Source organism: Mus caroli, unplaced genomic scaffold (genome assembly GCF_978045245.1).
Source record: "Mus caroli unplaced genomic scaffold, Mus_caroli_1 scaffold_12, whole genome shotgun sequence".
Classification (NCBI taxonomy): domain Eukaryota; kingdom Metazoa; phylum Chordata; class Mammalia; order Rodentia; family Muridae; genus Mus; species Mus caroli.
The window spans coordinates 18,911,767-18,939,113 of NW_028227267.1; the positions used below are offsets into that span (position 1 = coordinate 18,911,767).

Sequence of the window (27,347 nt, forward strand, 5' to 3'; positions counted from 1 at the left end):
ATACATGCCTGTATACATGCCTATGAGTGGATTTGTAGAGCAAATTTCCAGAAGTCAAACTCCTGAGGCAAAGGTTATGAGCGCCATTTTTTAGCGATAAGACCTATTGCTGCTGCCTCAACTCCCACAATGCTTTACCGGTTTCATGTTCCGGACACTCGGGAGAAGAGTCCCAGAAACAACTCATAAGCTTTAAACTGTGCACAGTTCTGAGGAACAAGATAAGAGCCATGTGCCTGGAGCATCAGAGGTCTCATTGCCCCATGAGTCCATGGTATATACGCTACTCGCTACCTGCCCATTAATTCTTCAGTGACTGCCTGATACCGATGAATGGTAGCATCTACAGTGCTTATGTTCAAGTGGCTCTCGTTTTACATAGGAATTGACCTGGAGCACAGGTCAACCCATATTCCAAGGAGACATTGCAAAGTCTTCTCTTACCTGAAAGGGGGAAATCTACCAATATCATAAAGGTCCGAGGTTGCTAAAAATGTGTGGTGAGAACCAAGCCTCTGCTGGGAAATCTAAGAGAGATTCATGCTAGTTTTTTTTTCCTTTATTATTATTATTTTTTTTTTTTTTTTTTTTGGTTTTTCGAGACAGGGTTTCTCTGTATAGCCCTGGCTGTCCTGGAACTCACTTTGTAGACCAGGCTGGCCTCGAACTCAGAAATCCGCCTGCCTCTGCCTCCCGAGTGCTGGGATTAAAGGCGTGCGCCACCACGCCCGGCTTTATTATTATTATACATAAGTACACTATAGCTGTCTTCAGACGCACCAGAAGAGGGTTACAGATAGTTGTGAGCCACCATGGTTGCTGGGATTTGAACTCAGGACCTTTGGAAGAGCAGTCAGTGCTCTTACCTGCTGAGCCATCTTGCCAGTCCCTCATGCTAGTTTTGATCTTGCCACTGTATCCCCTAGTTCCAGCCCCAGAGCAGGCATCTTGAAATGCACCTTTTGTCTATGAGGGGAGACTATAGTATCACTAATCTAAAAGGTATGAGATCCTCTCAGAGCAGGTTTGACAGGCATCCTTCATAACGAGCAAGAGGCATCTTCGCATGTATTTAAGAATGATTTGCTAGTGTACGCACATGCACAAAATAAATAAATAAGTCTTAAAAACAAAAGAATGGCTTGCTCCTATTCCTCAGAGTATTTTCTGTGCAGGTTTTAAAATATTTTCTATGCACATGCATGCAGGTGCCTGCTGCAGTCAGAAGAAGGCATCAGATCACCTGGCACTGGAGTTACAGGCAGCTGAGAGCCATTCAATATCGGTACTTGGTACTGTACTCTGGTCCTCTGAAACAGCTGCAGAAGGGCTTACCACTGAGCCATCTTTTCAACCCTACCCTTTTTCTTGTTGACTTGCAACTGCATTTTATATATGAAAGGACCTAGTACTCTCCTGAACAGCTTGATGTCTTTGTTGAAACATGATCCAAATAATGCAGGCCTCACTCATTGAAAATGGTCACTTCAATGGTTTTTAGTATATTCAAAGTTGTGCACGGTCTGATTTTAGGATACATTTGTCACCCTCTAAAAGTCACTCTGTGCTCCTTCATGCCTGCTTCCTGTTCTACTTCTCTGTGCATATGATCTACTTCCTGTCTCTGTAGATCTCCCTAGCTTACACTCATCCTTTTGTCTGGCTTCTTCCACTTCATGTAATGTTGTTGGGGCTCGACCACACTGAAACATGTGTCCATACTTCACCCTCTCTTGCTGCCAAGGAATACCCACTGTATGCCAATGACGTGACACAGGGCACTCTGGGCTGCTTCTCTGTCAGAGTTGTTATAAATGAAGTGATGTGAGCCTGCACATGCATACAGAGGATGGTTTTTTAAAGTTGGATTTCTTACCACAGGATTTAAAACTGGGAGACAACCCAGAACTGTGGGCCGTCACCAACGGTGGGTTTTCACTAGCTGAGGCGGAAGAGTGGCTGACCACTAGAGCCAGTGTTCACTCTTTTCAAGTCACCTCTTCTTGCCACAGCTCCCTCCACACACCTGCCCTGCTTAGCTCTTGTGGGCTTTGAGTTTGAGAGGCCTGGACAAAGCTCTGTGTGTCATCATCAAGTGTGGTATCGAGCCTGGCAGTGGCAGAATTGTCCGGCAACGTGTTAAAGAGGAAGAATCTTAAGACTCACATTCAATTCAGTGAATCAGAACCTGCCCCCCCCATTCTGTGTGTGTGTGTGTTGTATATGCATAGCTGTACCCATGCATGTACAAGCTAGAGGCCAAACACAAGTCTTTCTCAATTGCTCTCCACGTATTATTTTTTGTAAAAACAGTTCCCCACTGAACCTGGAACTTACCACGTTGGCTTGGTTGGCCATCCAGCAAGCTCCAGGAATCCTCCTGTCTTATCTCCCCTGTGCTGGGATTAAAGGCAGGTGCCACCCCTGCCAGCTCTTTCTGTGGTTATCAGAGATTAAACTCAGATCCACACGCTGTGCAGCTAGCACTTTACCCATCGAGCCATCCCCCTAGCCCAGAACCTGCATTCTGACAACCTCTACCAGGTTCAGAGAGCTTGGGCTGTGATGATCGTTGCCATGGTAACTCCCGGAGTGACTGCCCACTTAGGAAATGGTATAGAGGTCAAAGGCAGACTCTGAGCTGGGAGGTGGTGGCACACACCTTTAATTCTAGGACTCCGGGTGGAGGTAGAAGCAGATAGATCTCTGAGTTTGAGGCCAACCTGGTCTACAGAGTGAGTTCCAGGACAGCGAGGGCTACACAGAGAAACCCTGTCTCAGATAAAGCAGACTCTGATCCACATCCTAGTTCTGTGATCTTGGACAAGGTGAGAGGAGGGCTCCGTGGGTAAAGGCCTTTGCTGCCAATTCTGATTGACTTGAGGTCAATCCTCAGGACCCACATGGTGGAGAGAACCAACTTCCACAAGTTGTCCTTTGACCCCCATATGCATGCTGTGGTATGCATGTATACACACAGAGAGGGGGGGAGGGGGAGGGGGAGAGAGGGAGAGGGAGAGGGAGAGGGAGAGGGAGAGGGAGAGGGAGAGGGAGAGGGAGAGGGAGAGAGAGAGAGAGAGAGAGAGAGAGAGAGAGAGAGAGAGAGAGAGAGAGAGAGAGAGTTAACTAATATCTGCAATAAAACCTTTTAAAAGAGTGTTCTGAGTATTAAAGGAGATGATACAGATAAGCCCCAAGAGCAGCATGTGGTACACAAGGTAAAATAGGGTTATTGGCACTACTATTTACTAACCTGAAGTAGTATCAGTCCATAAGATAATCCTTTCTATTACTTATGAGTGGTCAGTGGTTTGTTTGTTTTGTTTTTGTTTTTCCCCAGAAGTCATGCGCACCACTAGGTGGTATCTGACTAGAGTTCAGACAGAATAACAAAAGGGAGATTGGTGTGAAAAATCAAAACTTGGAAAGTAAGCACAACACAGTGCTGATTTTTGGGCCACCTGCTTGATGTCACTGTGACTTCATGTTCACTATGAGCCCTGGGAAGACCCAAGAGGGAGCCATGTTGTGAGAGATGCACCCCATTAGAGTCTGAGGTGTGCTATGCACTTTGGACAAGAGGGCGCCTCTGAGGCTGAGCTCTTTAGCTATCTGGTTTGCAGGTTTTCTGAGTCCTTCTGAGGCCACTTTCTCCACCAGCACCCAGCACCCAGTACCCTGGCTCTGAGCTGCCTGTATCCACAGCCCACTTGCTTCTGTCATCCACAAACAAGGCACCGTGTGCCTGTGCTCTCCTGCGTCCGTTTCCAAAGGTGTCTGCCAACGCTGTTGAGGGATTGATGGGGCTGGGGAAGTGGCTTCATTGATAAAATGTCTGCCCTGTAAGCGTGCAGACATGAGTCTGACCAGGAACCCACGTAAGTTAGTCTGGTGTGGTTAGGCAGAGCCCTGGAAGCTCTTATTCTTTGGTGTACTTGGTGAAGCTCCAGTGGAATTAAAAACCCGTCTCAAAAGAAAGACAGATAGCACTTGGGTTGTCCTCTGACTTCCATATTCACATGCACACCACATATGCATGCATGCAGTTATACATACATATGTGCAAGCACACACACACATACACACACACACACACCTACAAATAAGTAGGTGTCTCACCACAGGTAGCTTTGAGATTTTCCTTAGCTGGTGGAGGAAGAGGGCCTGTCCCCAGCAGGCTGGCTCTGGCATCTGGTTCTGCATAATCTAGTCTTGCTCAGAGAGCCCTCAAGACCTGGGGCTTACCTACCATATCTAGGCCAAAGGGCAGAAATGGGTATCAATTCATCCTAGCACATCTGAGCAAGACACGGCATCCTAGTCAGGATTTGGAATAAACTGTGAACTTTGGTCTCAGGATATCTGATTCAGAGTTAGAAGCACCACAAAGGTAACAAGGTGTAGATTGTAACCAAAGAGAGAAACAGGCAGATGGATGGGAAATGAAAGAAACTGAGCCACAGCTCAAAGGTTTAACACGGTCCTTGTGGAGCCGTCAGACAGGTACCCAGGGCTGGGATGCCTGGCTTCCGATAGGCCCAGATGTGCCATCATACCAATGCCACACTGACGGGCCGGATGCTAACAGCTCCCTGATGCCTCTGTCCCATAGGACAAGCTCAGATCCAGGACTCCAGGGTCAGATTCCTAAATCACAAGCCGGCTCGACCTGTTGCTACCTGGTCACCTACAAGTCCTTTGGTATCTGTGCCTGTTTCTGCATCTGGGCACCAGATGCTGATCAAGGGCCCGAGCTGCAGACCTGATACCCTTGCAGGTGCTTAGCTCAGACCAGGCACATGCAACACACTCTTGCTCAGTGACCATTGGTGTTTAAGGCATGCAGAGGGAGGGGCTGAGGCCTGGGCAAAAGCCAAAGAATATTTTAGAAATGAGATGACAGGCTGGCAGCCGGTGTAGTTCTCTATCCCAAGGATTGTACATAGGGAGACTAGCGAGCCATCGAAGAAAGGGGAGTGAGATGTCTTCATCTTCTGGAATATTCTTCCATAAGGACCCTCAAAAACTCAAAAAGAAGGCTGCAGAAGCTTGGACACATGCCAACAGAGGACAAGGAAGGAGCGAGGAGACCAAGCATTTGTGGGACACTGCCTGGGTCCTGGGCTTTGGTCTCAGGGTTCACAGCCTGTCAAGCCTCTCACTACAGAAAACTATAGGACTGCTGATGAAACTGAAGATTCGGGGTAAGGGCAGGAGGCCCAAGAACATCCACATACTGAAAGCAAGGCTCAGGAGGCTCTTCCTCCTGCCGTGGCTTGGCAGAGATATCATGGTGTGTGTGTGTGCAAAGCAAGCAGGTATTCCTGTGCCCTCCTGCACGGCAGAGGTGGCGTACAGGGCAAGTTTCAGAAGCAGTGGAGAGAGGGACACAGGCCAGCAGGCGGGCAGCTTCAAGGAGCCACTTCCTGGAAGGCTCTGTCCTGACATTGTTTATACTGACCAGTGAGGGCAGGGCCCAGAGCCCAGAGAGAAGGCGGTTTAACAGATTGCCTCCCCTGGTCTCCTCCCTGCAGAGGCCTGGACTCTTCTCATAAACGTCAACAGACAGCTCTGCAGGGGTTACCACTTAGCCAAGCAGGCTGCCAGGCCCCAGCAGGTTTTTCTGACCGTGGCTGCCTACTCCCTTTATCCCACCCACACCGGGGAATACATCTGCCAAGAGCTCAGGCATGGCTCCGTGGTCCCAGAAGCTACCCCACCCCCACCCCGGTATCACAAACGGATCCTAGGTACCATAGAAGCCAGGAGATTTGACAGATAGCCCAGGAGGGATGCAGGACAGAGCTGGGGAAGGAAGGACTTTCCAGCCTTAAGACTGTGTCTGGAACAGTAGCAGAAAGGCAGCCCGAGAGGCAGGAGGCCACACTGGTGTGGGATGGGCAGAGCTGGAAAGGAAGAGAGAGGAGGGGAAGGAGCTTCCACCTCGGCATATTCACCCATCAGAATGAGGTTGTCTTAGCCTTCCATCAGAAGGACTGGGAGGTAGTGAGTCCCCCCATCCCTAAGACAATGCAAGCAGAGCTGGGAAAACAACCATCAGGAAGCTTGCCAAGGGGACCTTTGCCCTGGTCAGGAAGTCGAGCCTGGTAACTCTGAGGGCTAGTGAAGGCCCCTGAGGCAGATTATGAAGAGAAAGCCACTGTCAGATGCTGACGGGAGCAGAGGCTGGTCAGGTGTCTCCTGATCCATTACTAATAGTCATCTTAAAAAAAAAAATGGCCTTAAGGAAATGATCAGAGATACAGACCCAAAGCATTTGCAATGATCTCACTGCCACATGATTTGGGGCAATGAAGACCTGGGAATGGGACAATCCCCAGTGTACTTTTTAAAGTTATAGTGAGTATTGCTAGATATTTGGGAAAGTGCTTGAGGGAAGGGAGAGTAAGGGATGGCACACTGTGAAGAGGGAAAACACATGAGAAACAGACCAAGGGAACACACTAGGCTTCAGAATCTGCCTGCAGGGCATGGGTCTGCAGATGCATTCGTTTCTGCTCAGACTCTGCCCTAATGAATGCATGCTCTCCGCACCAGGCAAGCACAACTTGAAGGAAAGCAATGGCGATTACCCGCCCTGCCCACCAGGGGGCGCCTGGAAGGCAGTGGGACCCCTTTGGAATCAAAGGTGACTTCTTTCACATTAGTCCCTCCCGTGATCCCTGCAGGTGTGGACAGTGGAGAGAGCCCTGGGCCACTCTGGCTGCTGGTTCTGTTGGACCATGATCTGCAGAGCTACGTCATCCAGGCAGGAAGTCATCCTTGTCTGAGACTCCTATCTGAAGTCCCTACAGAGTGAGTCATTCTTGAGTAAGCTTGGTCCCCTCACGGTTCCTTCTTCAGAGATGTCAGCCATAATAGCCACTGGTGCCTCGGGTGGAGCGTGACAAAGATGCTGTTCGCAGGAACAGGCAGCAGAGTGGGATGCCTATTCTGAATTTGGGCTGGATACTTTTCTGAATACTAGCCGAGGGCCTCACTTCCAGCTGCCTAGGGTTGATGAATCCAGGCTTGGAGATGGGCTCAGTGTCTGAACGCTACGCCGACCAAATGGCTGGATCTAGCTGTCTGCCAGGACTTTCTGAACTTCTGTGGGATGTGCCAGAACAGCACAGAGAACCCATCATGCACGGGTGGTGAGAAACAGGAAGTGGCTACCACTGTCACAGGTCTCTCTGGGCCTCAGTTTCCCTGTTTCCTGAATAGCGTAGGTAGACTCTGGGCAGGGTCACTCACCTCCCTGGACGTCCATCATTTCAGCCTCATGCAGACCCTTGGATATCATCCTCATGAAACCCCGAGTTGGCTCCATGCACCCAGATGAGACACTCTGGCCAGAGCCAGAGGGACAGGGAGAGGAAATTAAGAACAGATGGGCTTCCAGCCAGCCCCGGCCTGCACTGTCTGTGTGCTCTCATGCAGATTGGCTGCTGAGGTGGCCCTGGCCTTGGGGGTACCAGCCATGGGTCTTGGGATCCGACATGGACTTCCTATGGTCAAGCTAAAGAGGCAAGAGGACTGACCACAAACTCACCCAGCTGGGGTTCTGTAAGGCTCGATGGCTCTCCCTGGAGGCCAGGACTTGTAACTGTGAGCCCTTCCTCTTTCGCTCACTCCTGCTTCTCCTGAGCCCTTCAGTTCCAAATAAAGGAGCGTTGGGAAACAGATGTGATGTTAGGCTCTTTCAGGCCCTTCTCAGAGCCTGTTTCTTTGTCTGCCCAGTGAGAGGGATGGGGCTCTGGAAGAGACCCTAACCGTCAGTGAGCATTACCACGAACCAGTAATTCCTAGCTTGCCCCTCCACCGGCCCCTTCCTGCTGCCAGAAAGCAAATAGTTGTCATGGGCCGCCCAGGCACCTGCACAGGGCCCCGCTCCTGAGAAACCAAGACTTGAACCCTACTCACGGACTCCAGTGTGACCCTTTCCACTCAGTGCCTGGCCTTTCCCCGAAATGGCTAAGAAAACAAGAGAACAATCATGCCCCCAGTAACACAACCCTCTGACCTGTGACCCTAGGCTGACATATCAACATTCGTTCGACTAACATGCATTGTACACGTACTCTGACTGGACTTTGTGGAAAATTCCAGGAACACGGAGATAAACAAGATGGGGCCTGTTACGCCTTTACAGAGCACACAGTCTGGGGTCTTCTAACGAAGACCCTTTCTGGGCTCATGGCCCACACCTGGCCACAGCCCCCAAGGTGAAGCCCAAAGATTCATGTCTGTGGGACAGCTGAGCTGTCTGTAGGCAGAGGCCACCCTGGCTTCCTAGGTGATGATCTCTAGCTGGTGCAACACCTCCTTCAAAATCAGCCTTTGATCTTGACCTCAGAGAAAGAAATGGAGGCTTAGGGCAGAGTAAAGAGCCATCCATCTTCACAGGGTCATGTCAGGTCAAGTCTCCCCCCAGTGCTCAGACCTGTACTTTTCCCTCCTTCATACCTCAGGACCCTGTTGTCCCCTAACTCATATGTCTGCACAACACACCCGGCAGGCAGGAGGCCCCTGCCATGGCAGCCCGCTCCCGGCAACCCTAGGGGAAGCAGGCTGTGGAGGGACAGGTGGGCTGGGGACATGCAGCCAGCCTGCAGGATGCTGGGACAGAGGCCACTGAGAGAAGCCAGGCTGGCTTCCTCTGAGCCTCAAGGGCCTCCTTGTCTGAGTTCAATGACTGTCCATGTCGCATTGCCAGCCCCCTCCCTTTTCTGGGTTCCTGCCACAGCCCCACATGGGCCCAGAAGGCCCAGCCCCCGGGCACCCCCTCCCACGCCACAAAAATGCCATCCCTAACCCACAACACTGGGGTCTGTAAGAGTCCAGGGAACAATGGAAGCTTTCACAGTGACAGGAAAAGGCCTCAGGAAAACCCTGGGGAGGGGGTTGCCGGGTGAGATAGAGAGGAGAAGACGGAGAGGAGGGGGAGAGCTGGGAGAAGCCAGGGAGAAAGGACATGCCTCTGCAGCATGACAAGAAAGGGTGCAACAATGGGTGACATCAACCAAGAGGACACACATTGGAAATAATGAACCCCACGAGACAGCCCACAAGGCTCCCCAGGACCCAGAGGTTCAGAGAACGCCACCCCCACCCCAGCGCACATGCCTTTAGGCTGTGTCATGAACCATAGAAGCAGAGCTCGCTCTCCAAATCCCACACCAGGCTGTTGGAAGTAATCTTGGGCAAAACTCTTTGGAAAGCCAGGACTTCCAACCATGTGCACAGCCACTCCCTGGCTATCTGCTTCCTGCCTCTGGCTTCCCTCCACCGGCCGCAGGGATGGGATTGGGGCTGAGGGCAGGGAGGGGAAGAGGGGCCTTTGTGGAGGGGTGGAATGGCAGGCATTGCAAAAGATTCGTGCTTCCTCCCTGCCGCTACTTCAGACTTGGGCTGCAGTAGTGCCCAAGGAGGGAGGGGTGGAGGGAAGATTTGCAGCCACCCTGTAGCTTGCTGGTAACTGTCGGCCACTTCTCATGAGAGTCCAGAACCCTGTGTACACGTGTGTTTTGTGTATACATCCAGCAGGTGCCTCTCTCCTGCAGCAGGTATGACCCCAATTCAGCTAACCAGTCCTCCAACAAGTACTTCAGTGGCCACTCTAGACTTGAGGTGCCCAGTACTGCAGGACAGAGATGGCACATACATACATGACAATTAGGCCCCTTTCCATCTGGTCCCAGCTGCCCTAACTGTAGCCCTTATTAACTCTCTCTGTAAAACTCAGACTCAAAATTTAAAAACAAAACTCAACTTCTTGCCAATAGCAGTACTCACAGCCCTGCCCTGCTCCTTTGGTACCCTGGAGCGCTAACGCTTTTCCGACATCTTTCAAGGGCAAAGCTCAAAGGCCGCTCCTCCCAGTCTCCCTGGGGTTCATTGGTCTCCAAGTACTCTGACTCCGTTGTCCCATGTTAGTGGCTAGCTGAGAACCTTCTTCTTTTAGAGAAGGCAGGACTTCCAGGGGCTGTGTGGTCTGGGTCATGTCCTTCCCTAGACCCATCTCCAGTGTGCCAAACTCAGAGTTCATCTCAGTGTTTAAAGACATTTTGCAAACTTTCCCGGCTTACCATACTGTGAGTGTGAGTGTGTGTGTGTGTGTGTGTGTGTGTGTGTGTGTGTGTGTGCACATGTGTGTCCATGCAAGGGCCTTCCTGCTTCTCCTAGGAGTGGCTAGAGAGGCCTTGGGCATGAGATTTCCAGCAGAGGTATAAAGAGTACAGGTCTCTCAGACAGGAGACCTGGAAAGAGGCTAGGTCTGCCCTGGGCAGGGTACTGCCCACCCCTAAGATGGCTCTCTTGGCTGTGCAGTTGACTGTGTATCCCATGAGCTCTTTTCTGGAAGAGCTTGCCCACCCGGCTGGAGGAAGGCCCTGCCCAGTTCTAGGGATGGCAGGTGACTGTGTAAGAGGTGGGAAGGCTACAGGCTGCAGTGAGACTCTGGGCGTGAGGGCCACAGCTATGGGAGGAGGGAACAGTGAGCTCAGCTCAAAATAGCAGTGGGGGAAGAGTGTGGGGTGGCCAAGTGCCAAAAAAGAGATCCGCTCCACCCTGGATGGGGGATGCTGAAGTCAGCTGTTTGGGGCAACTCTGGCAGGAGCTTGAAGCTGGGCCTTCCTCAGCTGCCTGCTGCTGGCTTGCCTTTCCACCCTTAGTTCTAGACTCTCGTCAATGCCCTCCTCCTCGCCTGGACAGCTGACAGAAGCAAGCTTTCAGCTGCATACCTATGAGCGCGGAGTTCTGAGCCCACAGGAGACCCAAGAGCCATAGGCGCTGATTATACCCAGGCCAGCTGAGGCTGGCTACACAGAGAGCTGTGACCTCATTGAAACTACTCCCAGATATGGAAACAAAGGTCCGGAGAACTTAAGTCAGCTGTCTCAGGTCCTTAAGTAAAGGAGAGGCTGGGCTTGAACCCTGGACCTCTGACTACTGTCTGATTCTGTCACCGGGGTATGAGGTCCAGTTGTGGTGGTCCAAGTGAGCAGGGTGGGAGTTAAGAGGCCTGAGGTCAGTTCTAGCCTCTGTAGCTCTCCCAACAATTCCTGACCTTCAGCTGGTGTTGGAAAGAAGTGGGTGTGAGGTGCCACTTTGGGGGTAGAACACCTGAGTGTCCCACCTCTTGAGAGAGAGTGCCCTGCAGGTGACGAGCCTCATGCCAGTCTCCTGCCCAGGAGGCCACAGCAGGAAGCAAGGCCAGAAGTCCCCATATGCATCCTGTGTCTGTATCGAAGGGCTGGACCATGGCTGCAGAACTCACTCTTCCCCGCTGTCCTCCAGAGCAACATGCCTGCTCTGCAGGCCAAAGGATGGAACACTCCCCAGCTGCCTGCTCTGCGTGATGCTTCTCCCCAAGAGCTGGACCATAAACTCCTATAGATGAGGATTCATGGCACAGAGAGAATGGCAGTTCACTCAAGGCCACACAGCCAGGAAATAGTAGAGCTGGGGTCCAAGCCCAAGGTGGACTTCGCCCATTGAATTGAGTGCTTCCTGCAGTCTCACTTCCAGCCGGTCTCCTTGCCTTGTCTATGGGCAGCCTCACCCACAGGAATCCAGAGGAGGAAGAAAGGAAGCCATGACAGAAGTCAGTCAGGTCAGGGCTGGTTAGTGACTGGACACTCTTGCCCTCAGTGCCCACCTCAGTCCTACAGCCTGGCGTATTGTGTCAAGTTAGTCACATCTAAAGGAAGCCACACTTTCTTCTAGATGCTTCCCCGACAACCTTCTGTGCCAGAGTCCTCTGGTGTCTCACATCTTACAGAGCTTCCCACTCAGATCCAGAATTCACTGTGGGCTGCTGAGTGATGGGGGTGCACACACTCTTGCACACAGCTCCTTTGCGGTGCTGGGAACAGTGGCCCCAGCCAGGCACAGACCTGCCCTCACATGGTGTCTGTCCCGAAGACCTGTAACTTTGGAGCTGGAGTCTCCCTGGGGCATGGCCACCCTGCCACACACTGAGGTGAGTGTGTGGTTAAAACCCTTCCCCTCACCTCAAGCAGAATCTCTTGTCTCCCCAAGGCCACACATCTTTGAAGTCAGCTCTCAACTTTCTGACCCCAGGGACTCAGGATCTGGAGGGTTTATTATTATTCATGCCTGAGCCACACTGAGGAGATGGCACAGTAACAGTGCAGGCCCCAACCCTGGAGTCCCTGAATCTTCATCTTCAATTCATCCCCAGGGGGATGGGGGTGGGGGGGAATGCTACCCTTGGTACCCATTTTATAGCCCAGAAAATAAGGCTCAGAGAAGACAAGCAACCTCCTTGCGCCACACAGGAAATTAAGAGTGAGAGACAGGAATGCAGCCTGGGTTCCTGGGCCCAGGAGCTGGGCAGGTTGCAGGCTTGAAGGTGTCGGCCTGAGGCTGGCTGGCTGGTCCAGCAACGTAGTACAGTACTGGCAGGGGTGGCAGGGATGGCTTGTCAGGGAAGGAGGGCTGGCTGCTTGGCCCAGCCCCAAACCTGTGAGTCCACAGCATCTGGAAACCATCACAGGAACAATGATCGCACTGCAGACCTGGCCGCTTGGCTCTGCTCTGCAGCGGTCTGTTCGGAAAGCAGAGGAATGGGACAGCCATACCTCCTGCTCCCACCTCCCCACCAGTGTTTGCCTTGGCACCGGCATCTGTGGCTCCCAATGGGCCCAGCTGTCGGGAGCCGTCACATCAGCCCCGAGCTGTGGACATGGCCGCTGATGGCCGGAGCGGGTGCTCCAGAGCCTGGATGGAAGCCAGGCGACCCCAGCTCAACTCTTTGCCCTGCCTGCAAGATCAATGGCTTGTGACTTAGCTTCCCTGGGCCTCAGCTTCTCTGCGGGGTCTGTCGAAGCTGGCCTGGCTGCTTCCTGTGTGGTGACATGTGTCTGACTACCAAATTGTCCCCAGGTCCCCTGCTTGTCTTTGGTAGGTTGGTGGTGGGCAAGGGAGCACCTGGAAAGTGCTAGGCTGCAGTCAGTCAGTGTCTGGGTCTGTGTTCCTGCCTGCCCCACAGATTCATATCTCAACCAGAATGTGCTAGGCGGCAACATATCTGAGGCTCTGGAATAGGACACACCCCAACCTGGTGAACTTTCAGCCAGTGGACAAGGACACACAGCAAGTATCTTATTGGAATAATTCTGAGCGCTGGGAAGGAACAGGGTGCTGGAATGGAGCTGAACAGGGTTCTGACTCTACAGTCAGAAGCCACACTGTAGGGTGTCTAGGGCAATGCAGACCCTTCCTAGATCTGATACTTTGTGATTCAATCTGCTTAAAGGTGACTTCCTGACCCCCACACACTCACCACCATGGTCTGTGGTCCAGGGCTCGGTTTTCCTATCTGTCAGCAAGTGGGAGTGGGGTGGGTGGGGTCAGGAAGGTCAATCTGCACTGGGGTCTTTTGCTCAGGTGCTTTCCCCCAGGGATCTGCCTAGGATTTGCAGCTGCCCCTGAACTTGGAAGGCAAATACAGCAGAATGCCAATGAAGATCTTTCTGGAAAAAATGTCCCACCTATAGATAGCACTCAGGATTAAGAAGCAAATGGTTTGAGTGATGGGTGGCCCCGACCATGGCTTCTTTCTTCCTCTTCCTCTTCTTCCTCCTCCTCCTCTTCTTCCTTATCCTCCTCTTCTTCCTTTCTCCTCTTCCTCTTCCTCCTCTCTCTCCTCCTCCTCCTCTTCTTCCTTCTCTTTTTCTATCTCTTCCTCTTCCTCCTCTTTTTTTCCTCCTCCCCCTCCTCCTCTTCCTCCTCCTCTTCCTCCTCCTCTTCCTGGCCTCATACCAGCTAGCTCTTCTGATGCCTCATGGATGCTGTGCCTTCAAAGCATGACCCTGGCTACATACCTACCTTAGAACCATGACTTTTCCTCCTGGAAGCCCTCCTTCTCAGCTCTCAGGGTGCACACCCCTTCTGCTATGGGCTCCTCCAGCGCTTGCACCTGTGCCTCTCTGTAGGCAATATGCCTAGGATTCTGTACTTGTCCCCCTTCAGGGACAGCATGAGTCCAGTGCAAAGCAGCCAGTGCCAGAGCAAACTGGCCACAGGCATCTGCCATCCCCTAAGCTGAGAAGCCAGAGGAGAGAGGGCTGGGGGCAGGGTGGCACAGAAGGGGGCAGTAGCGGCCTGGCAACTTCCTGGACAAGCATGCTGGCCAATGTTCCTAGTTCTCAGCGTGGCTATTGTCCCTGCTGGCCCAGAGAGCTGGCTCAATGGGGCCTCTGTCCCTTTCCCAAGCAGGCTGTCCTGGCTGGCTTGGTGGCATCCCACCAGGCAGCTGGGAGGCGAGCTCCAACACTTCCTGTCCCCACTGCACATGTTGGGGTGAGGGGGAAGGGGGACTCTCAGACAAGCATCCATCTGTGTTCCCTAGAGAAGAGTTGCCCAGCTTGAGGCAGGGGGATGGAAAGAAGGGACAGTGGCACTGGGAACATTCTTAAAATTGGAGGCCTCAGCCCATCCCAAGCAGCCTGAGTGCCCTCTGAGCTGGAGCCCTTAGGCTAAGAACTTCATTGCCTGGATGTCCTTGGGGCCTTTGCTCTTCCCTCTACCAGGAAGGATCTTGCCCTAGGACACCAAACACCTTCTCTCTGATTCTTTTGTCTCTAATCAAGTTGTCACCTCCTCAGAGAGGTGGTCCCTGATGGCCCTGTTTGAGCTATGACTTATATCATAGTGTCTTTATTTCTCTGCTGTCACCTCCGCAGGGATGTGAAGACAAGCTCTTTCCTTGTCTTCCTTGTTCACTGTGGTCCATGCGACGCACACAGTAGGAGCTTAATAAATACACAGCGGATGAACAGAGAAGAGAAACCAGTTGAGCATTAACTTGCCCATCACAGGGCACGCTGGGGAAGAACAGGGGTGATTAGGAGGGGTCAGGGAGCATGAGGGATGCCAGACGCAGTCACAGTGAAGAGGGTTCACTGAAGTCGGAGCAGAGCTGGGCGCAGAAAGCATGAGAGTGAAGGCCTTGGAGGGATAGAGGCTAGGTCTCAGGGGCCCTAGGACTCCATCACAAGGCCAGATTTTAGCCCAGGAGCCACGGGAGGCCACAGTTTAGGATCGGTATGGACAGGTCCTTGTGGCCTTCTGAAATCTCTCTGGCCACATCTGGCAGATGGATGGTGGCAGGGAGAGACTGTGAGGCCCAGGAAGTCTGAAGCCACACTCTGCAGGCAAGCTTCTCTGAGCCAGTGATGTGGGTGGAGCCTGGACACAGCCATGGCTGTGTCCATCCAATAGAGATGGGTGGAGGAGATCTGGTCAAGTCCAGAGCATGACACAGCACATGGGACAGTCACATGATGACATGAAGCCAACAGAGGTGAGCTCCAGGTAAAGGGCTCATCCCAAAGCTGGTCTGGGGGCAGGGCAGGGCATTCTGGTGCTATTCTATAATTACACAGATACAGGCAGATTCTGTCCCCAGCAGGTGAGCTGGAGGGGCACGTGGAGCACCCTAAGGCCTAAAAAGCAAGAATCCTGGGACCCGGGATACCACCTATGGATGGGGAGCAGATAGGGGGCTGGTGCTTCAGCTCTGTCCATGTAGGCCTAGACCCACGTGCAAGCCAGGCCGGGCAGCACAGAGCATAGGAAATAAAGCATGAGAAGTGTGTCCCTCACACCTTAGGATGACCTGGGTCTTCCTGCCAAATGACAGTGACTGAGAGTGCTCGAGAGACTGGAGAAGAAAGACTGGAGAGAGAGATGGCTCAGTGGTTAAGAGCACTGACTGCTCTTGCAGAGGTCCTGAGTTCAATTCCCAGGAACCACATGGGGTTTCTCACAACCATCTGTGATGGGATCTGATGCCATCTTCTGGCATGCAGGTGTACATGCAGATAGAGCACTCATGCATAAAATAAAGAAATCTTTAAAAAAAAAAAAAGGCAGCATCTGAAGCCGACTGCAGGTGGAGCTTCCCCTGACCTCAGCTCCTGCAGGGAGAGGCACACAGCACAGCCCTGGCCCTGGTGTAATACACATAGGCCCGGCATGAAGGGCACCACCCCCCACGCAATGCCCTGCCTCAGGAGCTCTGCACACACGCACATCTCCACAGCCAAGGTGGGCTGGAGGTGGGTGCGTAGCCACAGTAGCTCTGGGTTTCTATAAAAATGACGAGAAAGAAAAAGAAAGGAAGGAAGGAAGGAAGGGAGGGAAGGAAAGGAAAGGAAGGGAAGGGAAGGGAAGGGAAGGGAAGGGAAGGGAAGGGAAGGGAAGGGAAGGGAAGGGAAGGGAAGGGAAGGGAAGGGAAGGGAAGGGAAGGGAAGGGAAGGGAAGGGAAGGGAAGGAAGGAAGAAAGAAAGAAAGAAAGAGAGAGAGAGAGAGAGAAAGAGAAAGAAGAGGAGAGGAGAGGAGAGGAGAGGAGAGGAGAGGAGAGGAGAGGAGAGGAGAGGAGAGGAGAGGAGAGGAGAGGAGAGGAGAGGAGAGGAGAGGAGAGGAGAGGAGAGGAGAGGAGAGGAGAGGAGAGGAGAAGAAAAGGAGGAAAGGAAAAGAAAAGACCCTGTGGGATGGAGGGAGAAACCCCACAATTCTTCCATCTCTCCTGGTGGGGGGAAAGGTCATCTGTCCCTGCCATGAGCTGTTTGTGGCCCCACAGAGAGGTGGCCAGTGCTCATCTAGAAGCTCACAACCGCTCATCCAGTGATGGCCAATGAAAACAGATCTTTTCATGGCCAAGAGACCCGGGTTCAAATGCCAATGCCACTGAGCAGCAGCAAGAGTATAGAGGAACGTCTGCCTCTCTCTGAGTCTTAGGTTGGCATCACCCTATCATCCATGAGGACAGAGACTGGCTCGTTGAAAGCAAATGTTTGGCACACACACGGTTGGAATTTCGTTTAGAGTAGCCATCATCACAATTATGACTCCCACCACCTCCATCATCACCACCATCATCATTATCACTATTAGCATCCCTGCCATCACTACCACTGTTATTACCACCGCCACCATCAATGGCGGCGCCAACCCCAACATTACCACTACCACCTCATCACTATATCAGTAGCAGCATGACCGTCACTACCATCATCATCACCATCAGCATCTTCACATTACCAATGTGCCTGGTTTTCTGAAAAGCGTAATTTCACTCCTAAAGTGGCTGTAAGGGTGGCCACCCAGTCTCCCTCAGCAAACACAAGCTCTCTCTCCAAGGCAGGCTTTGTGCCAAGATTGATAAGCTGGCAGGCACGTGGGCAGCCTCTGCCCCTTCTCAGTGTGCCAGTTTTGTCCTTACAGGATCTTGACGAATCCTTGTGGCCATTCTGTCAACCATACTCTGCTGCCCCTCCTCGTGGAAGAAACCAGAGAGATGCAGGGGCATTTTCAAGGTCACACAGAGTGAGGGACACAAGTGACATTCTGTGTCAGGCTTGACATTCTAGCATAGCTGAAGTGGGGATAGAGGGAGTATAGTGGGGCACCAGCCCTTAGGCTTGGAAATGGCCTAGGGTTAGAGAGAGCCCTCCTAGGCTTGGTGTAGTCTCTAGGCTATAGACGGTAAGTACACACTGCTGGAATGCTCTCTGTTACCTTAGAGGGACCAAAGGTCATTTGGGTCTTATAGTAACAAGATGGTTCCATATAAAAAGCCAGGCCTAGGCTGGGCTGACTGGAAAGGCCCATGCCATAACAGCTGGAAAAGGCTACCACTCTTACTAAGTGATTCATCCCCTGCTAGGTCTCTGTTCTCCATCTGGAATCGGGGTATGTTTGTCAGCGCAGAAACTGAGGGGTCTTTACGTGTGATAGCCCCTCATGCTATCTACTATGCCCAATCTGCTACTCTGGGCACCAAGAGCTCTGCTGTGAGATGTTCCGATACAAAACATAACTAAGAGATGCTTCCGGCGCCCGTACCGCGGTCCCTGCTGTGTGATGGGAGGTGCCTTTTCTCTCCTCTAGCTTTGACTCCTCCTGTGGCAGTGTTGGGGGCGGTGCCAGGAGTTCTACAGGGTCCTGCTCTTCCCAATTCACTGTCCCCCAAGGCAGGATGGAGTGGCCTGTATCCAGGTTCATACAGCTCACTGTTTCACCTCAAGAAGACAAAGGTGGGGGCTGGAGAGATGGCTCAGGGGTTAAGAGCATGGACTGCTCTTCTGAAGGTCCTGAGTTCAATTCCCAGCAACCACATGATGGCTCACAACCATCTGTAATGGGATCTGACTCCCTCTTCTGGAGTGTCTGAAGACAGCTACAGTGTACTTGCATATATAATAAATAAAATCTTTAAAAAAAAAAAGAAGAAGAAGAAGAAGACAAAGGCCAGACCCCCGGCTCCAGTAGCCATTGGTCTAGAGGGACTGGCAACCATTGCAGAGTTGCTGAGTGTAGACTCTGCCAGAGCTAAGGCTACAACAGCACCATGTCTTAGACTCTAGAATGGGGACAGTAATGCACACTATGCTCAGGCAAGAGGCTTCCTCCCCAGAATGAGAGCCCCTGAGAACCCAGACACCCGTGTGAGGCTTAGAATGCCGAACTCAGCTATGGTCGGATCAGAGACCCTCAGATCTGAAACCACACAACTCAAAGCCCACCAGCCAGAGCCACCTGGAAGGAAGCCTGTTTCCAAGTCACAAACTATGGCCGCATGGACCAAGATTCTGGGATGAAGCACTGGCATGAGGAAGCAGGAGCCCTGGGACCTGAGGAGGACTTGGAGCTTGCTCACCTGCAGATGCTCTCACCAGGACACCATGCCATTTCACACTGGGTACCGTATTTTGCTCAGCTGTCTGTCACCATCATGTAATGAACATGTAGACAAGTCTGTGTCCCAGCCAACACCTGCAGCACCCCCAAATAAACAGGACAAAACAACCCAGGCACCCATAAGGGGAAGTCCCAGAGGGGTGTGATTGGGTTCCACCCCTCTTTCCTGTTATAGGGAAACAGAGACTACAAGCAACTAGGCCAAGGACACACAGAAGTGTCTCCCAGTCTCTATATCAGGCTCAAGTCCCCTAAACCTTTCCTTGTACCCTCTTTAGACCCCTTTGGCTTTAGGGATTCAGTTGCCTCAGAGAGAGGGGGGTGGGAGGGAGAGAGAAAGAGAGAGAGAGAGAGGAGAGAGAGAGAGAGAGAGAGAGAGAGAGAGAGAGAGAGAGAGAGAGAGAGATCTTCTTCTAGGCTCCAAGACAGCCTTTGGCCCCACTTATGTGCAGTGCCTACCAAACAACCTCCAGGAGGGTCACCAGGGTCCTTAATGCCAGTCCTCCCTCCCAGGAGGCCTGTTATAAAGAGGCTTTGAAAACAGCAGTTAAAATCCAGGACTTCTGCTGTGACAGTCTGGGCTTAGCTGTGAACTTAGACAAATGATGTGGCCTCTCTTGTCTAGAGCTCTAGGAATGTCTAGCCTGCAACCTGTGAGGTGCACACACCCCAGGATAGCTTTGAATGCAAACCAACACAAAACCCTGTTAATTTACTTAGTGTGTGTGTGTGTGTGTGTGTGTGTGTGTGTATGTGTTTATATTTACAACTCAGTTCCGTGCATGGTGTTCGGCATGGCATTTGTACATGACAGTGTTACGTCACAGTGATAAAGAACTGTCTCAGAGCAGGAGGCTGGAAAGAGTCTGCTGTGGACTTCGCACTGCATTTCAGGGGATGGAGGCCCTCAGTGTCCTTCCTGGTGTGTTCCTGACCGATTAGAAAGTCCTGTCCTCTGTCTAACCCAAACACTCCAGCTGTGATTTGGCCCTTTTGCTGTGTCTGGTATAGATAGTGATTGCTTGGGCAGAAATAAACGCCCTTGGTTTGCTTAGAGGAAGCCGGAGCTTCCTGCACCCAGCTGAGGGTGCTCCCCAGCTCTGCCTGCTCTGCCCCAGCCCTGACAGGCCTTGCTGACTCCCCAGACAATCGGAGCAGCCTCACCAGGGCTGCCAGCTCTTTGCTCCATTTCACCCAGTGCCTCTGGATCCTAAGCAGACAAGCAAGGTAGCTACTGTAACTAGGTGGGGATTCCTAGGCAAGGTCCCACCAGGCTGGAGAGGGAAGGCACATGCTGCTGACTCCACAAGGACAGTAGGGGTCACTGTGCTGAGGGACAGTGGCTCCTGAACTCTGGTGTGGACAGGAGTGACCCAGAAGGCTTGAGATCACATCCACCCTGCTGCCGCTTGAAACTGATCCCGTGCTAGGCAAGAGCTCTGCCACTGAGCCATACCCTCAACCCCAGCTTGCATTTCTAAGTCTCTCAAAGCAGCAGCTGGCTCAAGGGCCACACTCCAGGCTAACCTGCTGATATCCAGAACAGTCACTCCTTTTTAGGCCCTTCAATTTTGCTTATCTGGGTTTCCTTTCATCTGTAACTTGTCAGCTCAGACAATTTTCACAAAAGCCCCAAGGGACGGGCTGGATGTGTGTCCATGGACCCATTATACAGAACGGAAAACTGAGGCATGGCAAGGGCATGAGATTCATTCAGGGTCACCTAGTTGACTATCCTGCCTCTAAACTCCCTTGAAGCTGGTCAGAACCAGACACAGGGCAATGAGCAGCCCTACCTAGCAACCAACTTCCTGTCCTGCCTTCAGCTCAGCAGAGCCTCAGGTCCCCTCGCTCTCCAGCGGATTCTAGAGGACCTGCTGGCCTTCTGGAGCTTAAGCCGGTGAGAAGCTGAAGGGAGCAGGAATCAGCCCAGCCATAAGGCCAGGTTCCCACAGGCATGGATGGCTGGGGACAAGTCCCAAGGGAGGCCGGCTCAAGTTAGGATCTGAAGGGAGCAGGAGGGAAGCAGCTGAGTTAAGGCAATGGGGTGCAGCGTGAGGCTTAGCAGCTGGGGAACTGAGTGTGTGCATGTGTGTATGCACCTGTACGCGCGCGCGCGCGTGTGTGTGTGTGTGTGTGTGTGTGCGCGCGCGCATGTATATGTGTGTGCATATGTGTATGCATATGTGCATGAGTGTGTCCCCAAGAATATAGGCTCAACAACCATTGGAGACAATGGGAAAGCAAGAGGAGGGTCCAGTGTCGGTTATATCTCAGGAGTTTTGCTCTAGTCCCAGTCTCAGTTTACCAGTGAGGGTGGCTAAGGTTCTGGGGCCAACGGCCCCAAGAGCAACAACAAAGCTTCTAAGAGCAACTGCACACCAAGTGCTAGAGGAGGCCAAGTAAGGGAGAGGCAGTGTGGCCCACATACCCCACTGCACTCAGCAAGGCACCGGAACCCAGCCCCAGCCAAGGCTACGCAGTAGGCAATCACAAAGCTAAAGGCTGCGTCCAGTTCAGGAAAGCTCTGTGAGAACCCTGGGCCTTCAGCGCCAGCTCATCCTTGAACAGTCCCAAGATAAACACAAGCCATGTGACAAGAGCAAGCCCTTGCCTCTCTCCCTCTTCTGTACTGAATCACTCACAACCTCCCGCATGTGTCTGCCACCGCGATTAGCCACGCAGCCGCGCAGCCAAGGGGTAGCCCCAGCCAGCCCGAGCCTAAGGTAAACCATTTGGTGAACCCTCCAGGCTCGATTACTAGATTTCTAAACCTCGCGAGAACAGCAGCTGTGTCAGACACCTTGTGATGGGGGTGGTGCGCTGTGGCTTTGTTTCAGCACTCTGTTCTCCAGGCTTTGCAAGTTGCTCAAGGCTTCCTTCCCAGGAATGAGCCTTCCTTCCCAGGCTCTGCCCTCATCCCCATCCCTCAGGATCTAGGAGATGAAGCCCTCACTGGTCATGGAAACACTGGGAGCTCCTTCTTGCCCTGTATGATGCTTAAAAAGAGAACCATCAGCTGAGGATGTGAAACCAGGTCCACAGCTAGCTCCTTCCGGTCACGTGCCCTGCATCACACCCCCTCTTTCTCTAGTCACGTGCCCTGCACTACAGCCCCTCTTTCTCCACACTCCCATGCTGCCTCTGCAGCTGTCCCCTCTTGTCTGTGCTAGGTAGGGTGAGGACCTGGCAAGTCCGTCCCTCCATGGGAGCCAGCAGGAGCTGACAGCTGTGCTGCCCCGAGCCGTTCCCTGGAGTACCACCCCGGACAGAACAGATTCCCTGAGCCCCTTTCAGAAAGTTCCCCGCATGGTCCAAAGTTCTTGGGACTCTCCCCTGTTCCTCCCAAGCCCCCAAAGAAACAGCCTTGTCACGTAGCCCCCTATAGGCCATCCCTGAATTAGCCGCTTCCGTGGACAGAGGGTAAGAGGGGAGGCCCAGAGCCCTCTGGGAGACCCCCACAGCTCTGAGGCACACTCCAGACTTTTGGGACCACCCCAAACCAGTTTGTAAGAGCTGACCTGCAGCCTAAAAATAACAACACCCACTAACAGACTTCGTTCAAGTTCAGAGAGTGTGGGGGGAGCTTCAGATAAATAGCGGCTCCCAGCATGCTTTGGGGCAGGACTTTTCAGTGTCTTTACTAGAAATCGGAGGAAACAAGACCTGGAAAGACTGGCTCACTTTCCCAGAGGCTCACAGCTGGAAAGAGGCCACACTGGCATGGTATGAGGCGCGTGGGGGGGGGCGATCTCAGAGAGGAGGGAGGGAGGGAAGGCCAGGATCAACATCAGTTCTGTCACCTCCCAACACCAGGACCCATGAGACTGGGCCAAGCATCAGTGAAGGCCCCGAGCCATGTTCCTGAGAACATTCCCTAGGCTTCCGTGGCATTCCAAGTACTGTGCCAGGTGCTAGAGCAGGATAGCTCAGGTCCCCACAGGAGAGACACTCCCCTCTGCCACCTGCCACCTGCCCCCAGCCCAGATTCCCTCCTGGGAATCACTGAATGGTGATTATCCCTCTTCCTCCTCCTACTGCTCCCCCCTCCTCCTTCCTCTTCTTCCTCCTTCCTCCCTTCCCTTCTTCTGGCTCCCCCCTCCTCCCTCCCTCCCTCCCTCCTCCCCGGCGTAGATCTTTTCATAGAGCGATCTTAGCTCAGGTTCTGTGGGAACGCCTCAGTTTCCCTACCAGCTCGCTAGTGCTCCTTTCTGCTTTCTGGTGCTATAATAAAATACCCGAGGTCCATACTTCCCAAAGGAAATGGGTTTGTGTAACTCACAGTTTTGGCTAAAAGTCCTAACATCAAGTGCTTTGGAGCTCCTATGGAGAAGACCACCAACACTAGGAAGACTAAGAGGAAGCAGCTTGCTTTTCATAACAACCTAACCAGGGTCCTGGAGGAGTTACCTCCTTTCCTTTCAATGACTTAGCCACCTCCCACGAGGCCCCACCTCTTAAAGGCCCACCCGGCGCTTCTCACTTTACCCATCAACACTGTGAGAACCAAGCTTGCCACACATGAGCCCTCGAGACGCGATGCATGCTCACCCCAAGTCCAAGCTACAGCAGCTCTGGCATGCATGGAGGCTTTAAACATTTCAGCCTGAGAGCTTTCCCTTGTCTGTCCCTTCCTATGGGAGGCGCTCACACGCAGAGGGAAGGGCCAGCCTGGGGCCACTGAACAGGACACCTCCCTTTAGCACTCCGTGCCTCTCAGCTTGGCGGCTGTAAGGAACTTCCAGACCCTAGCCTGAGTTCTTTAGGGGAAACCCCACAGATCTGTGGTCCCTCTCCATCTGTCCCCTGGGCAGTTTCACCCACTCAGACCCCAGAGAAGAACAAACCTGCTGTGAGGTCAGGTCTGGAATGAGGGGATTGCCAGCACAGGCTAGGGTCAGCTATGACCCTTCAACTCTGCTTATCGCCTTTAAACACCCAAGCCCTCAGGGACTGGTGCCTCTGGCCTGTGGTAGGAGGCACAGGGCAGGCCAGGCAGGGTAGGCAGAAGGCCAATGACCTTCCTAGCAAGACTCTGAAACTATTTCCATCCTAAGATTTCAGCTGTTCTGGGATCTGAGTCTCTCTCTCTGCTCTATTTTCCTTTTTTCTTTTGCAATCTCCAAGAAACCGGAGCTGCCAGCTGGGTGGGGGTGACGGTTTTGCTCCGTCTGACATCTGGATCACATTAGCAGGCATGCTGACTCAGACCCGTGCTCCCCTGGGCTCCAGCCCTCAGCTGGACATGGAGGCACAGGTGACAACCCCCACCAAACCTCCCCCAACACAAGGACCACTACTCATCAAGAAAGGATTGGGAGTGAAGGAGGTCCAAGGCTTGAAGGGCAGCTGCAAGGCTTGGCACGCTGGGAAGAGGGAGGACCTAAAGAAAGGACACTGGGTCCTTGCACAGAAGTGCAAGGTCAAATTGCAGATGTGGAAAAGTAGCCCAGACAGGTTAGGCAACTTTTGCAATGTTGCACAGCAGAGCAACATATAGAACAATGACTTGAACTTGGCCTTTTAGCTATGAAGTCAAGGCTCTTGCCCCTTTTCTAATGAACTCCCTGACCAGCATCAGGACCCTTCCTGGTGGCATGCAGACCCTGGGTGAAGTTTCCTGAAATCAGCAAGACCATCCAATTGTAAGCAGCCGCCAGTTCCTCTTAGGGCTACCTGATGACTTTTATGTCCATAGAGTTTTTCTTTTGTGTGGCCTTCCTTCATAAGTTACTTAAAATTATATTTTCTAACTGTGTTAGTGTGGCTATCCAGGCTAGAGTCTAATTACATCATGGTGATGATGATGATGATGGTGGTGGTGGTGATGATGGTGATGATGTCTCCTTCCTTTCATGGTCTTAAACCACATAAGGTAGAACCATTTCTGTGGACCCCTGAAAAGACCATGAACTGCCTTGATGCTGTCTGTGCTGTGGAGTGGTTGCCCAGAGGGGACTCTTGGCTCTTCTTCAGGTATAATGTTTCCTGATTGGGGCTTTCATTTTTCCTCTGTGTTGCAATGTTCTGAGCCTCTGAGCTCCACTCGGCCTCCAACCTGCCCTCAGAGTGATCTTTTAAACTGTTAGCATGAGCCTGTTACCTAAACCCAGATGGCTTCCCTGCCCTCAATACTAAGCTCAGGGTTACAGCCTGGCATGCAAGCCTTCACCACATGCTCTGACCACACCTCTCGCCTCTCCTCTGGGAGTGCCAGCTATGAACAAGGGCATGCAGTACCCAGAGAGGCCTGGGATGCCTTCCTTCCCTGGCTAGCTCCTCCCCTCAGAACCTCCCACAGTGCCCCAGGCAGAGTGGGACAAACTCTTGAACCACCACCCAGGCTGTGCCTATTCTAAAAGCAGGCCTGTGCCCAAGAGACACTTAGAGAGGTCTTCATGGCCCCGACTCCAAACACACAAGCCAAGCTGGAAACACTGGAGGACTGGTGGTTCAGAGCCTCTGTGTGGCTCAGATCCTCGGGGTCCTGCAGACATCAACACCTGGAGCCCAGATGACCCTGCAGGTAGCTAATAGGTACCACCTAGGCCTCCCTGCAGACAACAGGTGTCTATTGCCACCAGCGCTGACAGTCCAATACTACCCTGACCTCTCAGTGTTACCAGGCAGCAGATCCCTGAGGCTGGACCCATTATGGGTTACGGCCAACTTGGTCAGAATGGGCAGGCGTGGCTTCTTGACTTCTATTTCCAACAGTCCCTCTTAAAAAACAAAACAAAGCCATACCAAACCTCTGATCTTAAAGGCAGTGGATATAGGATATAAACAAAAAAGCCTGGGCCCTAGACTCAGAGGACCTGAGTTCCAAGCACTGAGAGCTACCAGCTGTGTGGCCATGGGCAAGCCATTTAACGTCCCTGAGCCTCAGTGTTGTAAGGAGGAAGCCAAGGAACTTCATCATGTGTACTGAGAAGGTAAGAGGCTTATGGGCTATTGGACAGCGAGTTTACTGCTTACCTTCGGGTCTCAAAGCTATCTCATCAGCACTGCGTATATTTAAAGGCACACACCATAAGGCTGGTTTATTGTTGTTGTTGTTGTTGTTACATTTTGTTTTGCTTTTCCAAGAATGAAGTGCCAGCACTCTTGGCCCCTAAGCTTTCTGACATCTACTAGAGACGAACCTGGCATAACCACAGCCACAAGGAGTGATGTCCCATGCATAGCAGATCTCCACCACCTCCCACCTCTGCTTTGGAGGCTCCAGACTTCTTGTAGACTTGCTATCCCCCACAGTGCCCCAGTGTCATGCGAACAGAGCCTGGGAGAATGCTCTCCTGATCTTTTTACTGTGCCCTCTTCTTTTAAATAGGGTCTTGTGTATCCCAAGCTGGCCTTGAACTTGATATGTAGCAGAGCTCCATGGAGCTCCTTGCTGCCTCTGCGAAATGCCAGGGCTCATGGGCAACCTGGAGACCTGGCAAGGTCCATTCTATCTCAGTTAAACTATGGATAATTCTAAACACATTTAGATCATTTAGAAATTCTTTTATCGAACAAAAGATAAAAGAGTAGAAAGAGCATTTGAAGGAACAATGGCCTAAAACTCTCAAAGTCTAATGACAGCTTTTTATTGGTGGTTTTGAAGAGAGGGTTTCTCTGTGTGGCATTAGCTGTCCTGGAACTCACTCTGTAAAGCAGGCTGTCCTCACACTCACAGAGATCCTCCTGCCTCTGCCTCCTGAGTGCTGGGATTAAAGGTGTGTGGTACCACAACGCATCCACACAGCTCAAGAGTCTCCATGTAGGATAAACACAGAAACAGACCCAGCACAGAAGGCCCAAACCAGCAGCTCACAGAGCTGTGCAGGAGTGATTTTTTCTGTGTGTCATGCTAGTGAATTAAGATGTATGATGTAAACCACATCCAACAGGTCGATCACTACAAAGTAGCACTAAAATCATTTTACTAACAGAAAGGAAAGAAATAAGAATGAAATAGAGGAATTAAGAAGACAATGTATAAAACAGAAACTCATGGTAGACATAAATCAAACTACACCAATAATACTACAGGTGAATGGATTAAAGAATCCAGTCAAAATGCAGGGATTTTTTGAATTGGTCATAAAACTCAAGATGCTCTCTCCAGGAGACTCACTTCAGATTCGAATGTCTGAATGGATTAAAGTAATCGCTAGAAAGCCAGGTGTCCCATTGTGAGAAAAACCAGACTTCATGGTTTGTTTTAGTTCTGTTTTCTTTTGGTCCTAGGAATTCGTCCCAAAATGTGCTTGCAAGTGCTGCTGGGTAAGTGCTCTACCACCAAGCTGCATCTCTAATCCCACTACAGGCTTTAAAACAAAAATGAATGTTACTAGTGTAAAAACTTAAAAGGGGGTATTTTGTAACGGTAAAAGGATCAATTCATCAGAAAGATATGGCCATTAGAAAGATAGGGCATACCCAATAGCAGAACACCAAAGCACAAGAAGAAAAAAACCAATCGAGACAAAGGAGTAACTCAGAAACAGTAGGTGGAGACACTGGTATCTGCAGTTAATGGGTAGAGAACTGGGCAGAACATCAACAAGGCAACAGGAGACATAAACAGCCCTGTGAGCCAGCAAGCCCAGCAGACAGCCCAGCGC

General features: G+C 52.0%; 1 protein-coding gene across 2 annotated transcripts in view; it reads right to left on the bottom strand.

Annotated features, from left to right (window-relative positions):
- Nucleotides 1–27,347, bottom strand: part of Zcchc24 (zinc finger CCHC-type containing 24) — a 51,774-nt gene that overhangs the window by 8,517 nt on the left and 15,910 nt on the right. The window lies entirely within an intron of this gene.